Raw genomic sequence first — 7,967 nt, 5'->3', positions numbered from 1 at the left:
TCGCAACAAGCCACCGCAATGAGAAGCCTGCGCACCACAACGAAGAGCAGCCCCCGCTCACCGCAACTAGCGAAAAGCCTGGGTGCAGCAATGAAGATCCAATGCAGCCAATAAATAAATAAATTTATTAAAAAAAACAAACAAAACCTAGACAGGTGGGGAAGGTTGGAGATGGAATACATTCTTCGTCCTATTTTGGTGTGTCTGTGCGTGCATGAGTTTCCTCCCCAGAATGATTTTTGTATTCCCTCTTTAATCCTCCATAAACACCCAGTCCATCTCTACAGACACTAATGAAGGCTATTCTCCTGTGCTCAATCCTCCCCCTTTTTTCTAATATTGAAGCGCCAATCCAATAATTTGAAGAATTGAAGATTTTCATTGTCTATTAGTGCACTTAATTATCTTTTTCTAAAGGTTGGCCACAGAGTTTCACTTGCTATTTTACCTTGTAAATCTAAGCAGTTACCAGAAAGTAAAGGAATGGATGAGAGGTCAGACCATAAAAAACAACTAAAGAGGTAACAGGGTAGGTCTTCAGGAGCCTCAGATGAGTACTATCCAATAAAAATTTGTGAACCACATACGTAATGTTAAGTTTTCTAGTGGCTACATTAAAAAAGTGAAAAGGAACAGGTAAAATTAATTTTAATAATATACTTTATTTAACCAAATGTATCCCTAAATAAATCCCAATGTTATCATTTCAACAGGTAGTCAATATAATTATTAATGAAATATTTTATATTCTCATTAATGTAAGTCTTCAAAATCTGGTATGTATTTTACACTTGCAGCACATCTCAATTCAGACTAGCCACATTTCTGGTGCTCAGTAGCTACATTTGGCCAGTGGCTACTGTACTGGACAGTAAAAGCAATAAAGTGGTATTGCAGCTTTAGAGGAAGAAGCAAGAATTGAAAAGAAATGGCTTTTAGAGAAAAACAATAAGCAGCTATCTCAGCTAGAAAAACCAAGGTAGGGGAAATCATCAAGTAAAATTCTGATTCATCATTTTTCAAATGTACCACATTTTCCAGTGTAGAACGCTATTACAAATTTTGATTATTGTAATTTGGGCCAGATTAGGAGAGAGGGAGTTGTGGGATGAAGGGTAGTGTGTGCCTGGGCATTTTTAGTGCCTTAAGCTGCCTGACATTTTAATTATACTCATCAGGCAATCTTCTAACCTTAATTTGATTTCTCAAGTAAACTTTTCAATGGGAAAAGGATATCCTCTACAGCAAATGCATCAGAGCCAGATCAGCCCTGGATAAAATTATTAAATTACTAAATGGGCAAAGTTGACAATCAAGATGTAGTTTCGGGGCGAGAGTCTTACTTGAAAGAGCTTGCTGACAGCCTTACCCATCAGCACATTGTGAAACTGTCATTTTGTACTGGGTGTTCACATGACATTGCTAGATAACTGAGAATAAAATATCTAACCATGGTCTTTTTTTATTAATTAATTTATTTTTAAATTTTGGCTGTGTTGGGTCTTCGTTGCTGTGCGCGGGCTTTCTCTAGTTGCAGCAAGTGAAGGCTACTCTTCGTTGCAGTGCGCGGGCTTCTCATTGCGGTGGCTTCTCTTGTTGCAGAGCACAGGCTCTAGGTGCGAAGGCTTCAGTAGTTGTGGCACGCAGGCTCAGTGGTTGTGGCTCGAGGGCTGTAGAGTGCAGGCTCAGTTGTTGTGGCGCACGGGCTTAGTTGCTCCGCGGCATGTGGGATCTTCCTGGACCAGGGCTCCAACCAGTGTCCCCTGCATTGGCAGGCGGATTCTTCACCACTGCACCACCAGGGAAGTCCCTAACTGTGGTCTTCTTTTTTTTTTAGAAATTGACATTTTAAAAAATAAATTTATTTATTTTATTTATTTATTTTTGCACTGGGTCTTCGTTGCAGCACTCGGGCTTTTCATTGCGGTGGCTTGTTGCGGAGCATGGGCTCTAGGCGGACGGGGTTCAGTAGTTGTGGCACGTGGGCTCAGTAGTTGTGGCTTGCGGGCTCTAGAGTGCAGGCTCAGTAGTTGTGGCACACGGGCTTAGTTGCTCCGCAGCATGTGGGATCTTCCCAAACTAGGGCTCGAACCTGTGTCCCCTGAATTGGCAGGTGGACTCCCAGCCACTGTGCCACCAGGGAAGTCCCTAACCATGGTCTTTTAATATAAACAATCGAGAATGTTGGACTTTATTTTCCCCAAATAGGTTTGTATTTTAATACAATTATTACCAAACAGTTCTACAGGATGTTATGAGATATTTATTGAAAAATAATCAATGCTAATTATACAGCCGTCTTTCAGTATCCATGGAGGATTGATTCCAGGATCCCCCTTGGATATCAAATCCACAGATGCTCAAGTACCTTATATAACATGGCACAGTATTTACATATAACCTATGCACATCCTCCCATATAATTTAAATCATCTCTAGACTACTTATAATACCTAATACAATGTAAATGCCATGTAAATAGTTATAAATATAATGTAAATGCTATGTAAATAGTTGACAGTCCACAGCAAATTCAAAGTTTTGCTTGTTGAAACTTTCTGGAATTTTTTTTTCCCGAATATTTTCCATCTACAATTGGTTGAATCCAAGGATGCAGAACCAGTGGATACAGAGAACCAACTATATTTTTCATCTAAAATTTATTTTTAAATATATCTAAGAAAAACACTATGCTCTTTTATATAGTTGTTAGTATAACTGCCTTTAGAAAATGCTGTGCCTACCTGAAAACTTTAGGAAATCCCAGGATTCTCGAAAGCATAATAATGGGAGGCACATGGAAGCCTAAGCAATCATTGAGCTGATATATGTTGTCTATTTAATAATCATTGGTTTATGTTATTAGGTATCTTATTTCAAAATATATTTATGATATTTTTCACTTAATAAAGTTGTTTTATCTACTTTGTTTGGAGGTTCTAATATAACGTTTTAAATATATGGGAGTGAAGTTTTTATCATTTCTTGCAGCAACTAATTCATCTATGGATTCATATTTCGCTGTCTATGTGTGGTAAGCTGAATAATGGTCCCCCCAAAGATGCCCACATCCTAATTCCCAGAACCTGCAAATATTTTCCTTTACGTGGCAAAATGGACTTAGCATATGTGGTTAAATTAAGGCTGTTGAGAAGCAGAGATTATCCTGGGTTATCTGGACCTGGCCTAGTCATATAGCTCTTTATAAGAGGGAGGCAAGAGAGTCAGAGTCAGAGAATGAGATGGAAGCAGAGGTCAGAGTAATCTGAGAAAGGGTCTATCATCAATTCTCGGCCTTTTGGCTAAGATCAAGTGTAGAAAGGGTCTGTGAGCCAAGGAATGCAGGCAGCCTCTAGAAGCTAAAAAAGGCATGGAAACTGATTCTCTCCTAAAGCCTCCAGAAGGAATGCAGCCCTGCCAACTCATTTTAGACTTTCAACCTCCAGAACCATAAGATAATAAATTTGTGTTGTTTTAGGCCACTCAGTCTATGGTAATTTGAAACAGAAGGAATAGAAAACTTATAAAATATGTTATTTGAGCACAATATTATATTATTGCCAGTACATGATAATTTAAAAAGTGTTCATTATAAAATAAATTTGGGAGATGGACAAGAGCCCATATTATAGTGTTTTCATATCAATAATTAGACAATTATAATAACTAGGATTGTTGAACTCTAAATAACTACTTATTGGTGGCAGCAATACATTAATTATTAAATTATTTAATTTATTTAACATTAATTTATAAATTAAGCTACAAATCTTTATAGCGAGCAATGTATGTTATCAACAATGAAAAACATATATGGACCCCCTACTGAATACCAGGCATTACCCTAGAAGCTAGCAGTTAACAAGACAGAAATGGTGCCTTCCCTTGTGGAGATGACAGTCTAGCAGAGGAGATAGGCATATATACTAATTAGAGTCATGGCAGGTATTATGAGAATCTACCGTGGGGAGTGTACCTAACCTAGTCTGGGTGGTCAGGAAGGATTTATCTATGAATGATGTTTAAACAGGGACCTAAAAGATGACTTGGAATTGGCCAGGAGGGAAGATGTGGGAGGGGAAAAGGTCTCAGAAAGCTAGGACACCAAATGTAAAAGCCCAGCAGCAGTAAAGAATTCAAGGCATTTGAAGAACTAAAAATAAAAACAGTGAAGGCTTTTCAATTCAGGGTAGTTGAGATCTTCCCCACACCACTTCCCTCAAAAATAAAAAGGAGGGAAAAAAACCCAGAAACACAAATTTCATCTTTATTGAACTGGTAATCACCCCAAACTACAATGCATGAAAATGGAAAATGGATGGAGGGTGATAAAGGACTTAGCAGACCCAAGCAAGTTCACGTCTAAGTGGTGGGGAAGACAAAACCAAGGAGAAGCAAGGCAGGTCACCAGAAGGGACCCTGGAAAGACTCAGGAATTGGAAGCAGGTAAGACACAGGAGGAAATTAGAGGAGCGGAGACGGAAGGAGTGTAGTGTTGAAAAGAGAGATTTGTTTGAAAATGTGTTTAAGAAGTGGTCAGATCCCCAGGTCCCAACTCCACCTGATATAATCAGGCTACTACTTTTACCTTCATGTGAAACAAGAAATGCCACCTCTGGAGAAAGTAAGTCTGAGGAGTTCTAGATGTGGGGACATCGGCATACATCAGAGTGGGAGTGAGATGTCTTACTGAATAGAGAGGAATTAAGTCTGAATCTGAAAATGAGACACCCAGGCCTCTTCTCTTGCTCACATACAGAACTTCACAGCCAAGTTCTACTCTCAAGCAGAAAATAAAGTGTGCTTCTCAGGAAAAATTAACCATGCCAGAGAAAAGAGCCCTGACATTTAGGGGACCCATAGGAAAAGCCTACAGTGAATCCCTTCAATTGACAAGACTCAAACACACACTCGGGGCACCCAATCAGCTTTTAGGACTTTACTCTTAAAATATAAGTGAACAAAAATCATCAGATACTTCAACATAAAAAAATTAAAAACCTGCAACATGTGAGAATGAAGGGGGAGAGGAATCACAGGAAATAGAGACAACGCAAGGAGCATAAAAATACTTCAAAGAAAGCATAGTATCAGAAAAATATATCCATGGAACAAGAACAGGATGCTAAAAGAAGAAATAACCTAAGAGCAAGAAAGAGCAATTGGAAATAAAAATACTGTAATAATTAAAATTCAGTAAAAAATTATATGCTGAAAGATAAAGACAAAGAAATCCTCAAAGTAGAATGGCCTTGGAAATTGTTACAGGTCTGAAAGAATCATGAGAACGTTCTGCAAGCTAACTGATCTCTGTTTTACAATTGGTATTATAGGGAGATAAAATGGTGGGCAGATGGGGAGCACTACCCTAGATTAAAAGAGGCTAAAGAAATAAAACAACCAAATGCGATATATGACCTTTGGATCCTGGTTTAAAAAAAAAAATGGCTATAAAAAAGTGTTCTAAGGTCCTTGCATTGTCCAAGGAGAGGTAAAAATATAAATTTAAATTTGTTATACTTAGAGAGTTATACTTTTTATATGATATAAAATTAGATATATGCGGTTATTGGCCTCATTTCTTTACCCTGCATCCACATCTCTGCCATGGCTTCATGAGACTGGGGCAGGAGTGACAGTGTGCTAGTTTTAAACCTAGGCCCGAAGAAGCCTGATGTGTTTCTGCTTGCCCTTTCGCACCTCTGCCATCTCCATGGGAAGAGTTTTCCCTGGGTAACTGCTGCCCTTCAGGCTGAGCATCAGAAAAAGTGCAAAACAAAAGACAGCAAAACGTCAACAGGCTAGAATTAGATTCTTTTTTTACCCTGCCTTTCTCCCAGAGAAAGAGAATTAGCGCTTCTTTATTCCACTCCCTATTTTCCAAATTTACTAAAGGAGCATAAATTAGTTTCATTCTCAGAAAGAAAAAAAAAAAGTTACTAAAGAAATGAAATCATGAATTCTTTTTGCAGAGTAATGCATATTTGTTTCTCCCAAGAAATGAATTTATCAGAGTGCCTTGCACACAGTGGATGGGCAATAAATATTTGTAGAACGAAAAAAGGAACTCCCTTAACTCACCTCTCCTGGCTTCTGCTGCGATTCTCTTTGTTCTTAGCCTTTCTCTCCCTTCTAAGACTAGCTTCCTCCCTCTCCCACTCCCAGTTTCTCTCTCCCTTTCTGATTCTTCCTTCTCCTTCCCTACCTCTTTGTCATTCTCTCTTTTCTTTCTCCCTAACTCTAATTTTCTCCTCCTATACTTCTCTCCTTTCCTTTTTCCTTCCCCCTTTTTTCTTTTTAATTTGATATTGCCTCCCCCTTTCCTTTCTCTCTCCTTTCCCCTTCTCCTTAATTGGGATTTCTCCTTCTTAGCTAGACATAATAAATAGTTATTTATTATGTTTATTGAAAGTGTATTATTTATAGAAATTTATCCTGTTTTTAGCATTTAAATAATTTTAAAATGTAAAAATATATCTGTATGTGTACTTAATTTTTAGGAGCTATTTTAATAACACATTAAAAACTAAATTAAGTTGCTTTTTAATTACGTGTGACTCTCCTTTGAATTTTCAGTGGTTCAGTGGTTCTGGGTAGAAGAGTTTCACCACCCTTATTTTTATTTTTTTTTTAATTGTTTTTTTTTCCTTTTTTGGCTGCATTGGGTCTTCATTGCTGTGCGCCGTATTTCTCTAGTTGTGGCGAGCGGGGGCTACTCTTCATTGCGGTGTGCGGGTTTCTCACTGCAGTGGCTTCTCTTGTTGCAGAGCACAGGCTCTAGGCAGCGGGCTTCAGTAGTTGCGGCTCGTGGGCTCTAGAGTGCAGGCTCAGTAGTTGTGGTGCACGAGCTTAGTTGCTTTGTGGCGCGTGGGATCTTCCCAGACCAGGGCTCGAACCCATGTCCCCTGCATTGGCAGGTGGATTCTTAACTACTGTGCCACCAGGGAAGACCCAACCACCCTTATTTTATACCTTTTCAAAAAAGGAAATGTTTGGGATTTCCTTGGCAGTCCAGTGGTTAGGACTCTGCACTCTCACTGCCGAGGGTCTGGGAACAAAATTCCTGCAAGCCACACAGAGCGGCCCCCCAAAATAAACCTTAAAAAACAAAAAAGAAATGTCCTCCAGTGACCTTCAAATCTTCAAAAGTCTCCTTACTTGGACAGACAATATTTTCACATGTAACCAAGGTCATCTTTCGGAACTTTTGGAGCCTAGGCCAAATTCCACTTCCTGACCCACCTTCCCATATATATTTCTCTCCAAGTAGAATCAGTTTACAATGAGCATTTTGGGCAAACTTGAAAGAAAATAAATCATAATCATGCGTTGGTCACTGATCCTCTTAAGATCTTATATTCCTTCTCATCAAGTGAGAAACTTGGCACTGATGATTTCTAAGGCCCCTTTCACATTTGGCATTTCATGACTGAATCCTAAAGAATGGAATTTCTAAAAGGGAAACATGAGGCCCAAAGGGTGGATTTTCTAAGGAATCCTAGAATTTCAAAGCTTGAAATTGCTCTCTTCAACCTCGTTCATATATTACCATCATGTGATTAAAAATCAAAGAGCAGCTAAGGAAGGACTCAGTAATTCCTAATAATTCCTTCAAGATCCAGCCTAGGAGTGTGTGTGTGTGTGTGTGTGTGTGTGTGTGTGTTTGCAACCTCTTAAGAATTAGAATCTATGAGGGTACTTACTGTACCGTTAAAAAAAAAAGCGCTAAGAGGGGCTTCCCTGGTGGCGCAGTGGTTGAGAGTCCGCCTGCCGATGCAGGGCACACGGGTTCGTGCCCCGTTCCGGTCCAGGAAGATCCCACATGCCGCGGAGTGGCTAGGCCCGTGGGCCATGGCCGCTGAGCCTGCGCGTCAGCCTGTGCTCCGCAACGGGAGAGGCCACAACAGTGAGAGGTCCGCGTACAGCAAAAAAAAAAGCGCTAAGAAAAGGACATATTTGACAGAGAA

General features: G+C 39.5%; 1 protein-coding gene across 1 annotated transcript in view; it reads left to right on the top strand.

The window, feature by feature from the left end:
• KCTD20 (potassium channel tetramerization domain containing 20) overlaps positions 1–7,967 on the top strand; it is a 60,692-nt gene that overhangs the window by 15,463 nt on the left and 37,262 nt on the right. The gene's annotated exons all lie outside the window — the stretch shown is intronic.

The sequence above is a fragment of the Monodon monoceros genome, unplaced genomic scaffold (assembly GCF_005190385.1).
Source record: "Monodon monoceros isolate NGI ecotype Baffin Bay Population unplaced genomic scaffold, NGI_Narwhal_1 Super_Scaffold_3, whole genome shotgun sequence".
Classification (NCBI taxonomy): Eukaryota; Metazoa; Chordata; class Mammalia; order Artiodactyla; family Monodontidae; genus Monodon; species Monodon monoceros.
The sequence above is the reverse complement of the archived record's forward strand: the minus strand, read 5'-3'. Positions and strand labels throughout refer to the sequence as shown.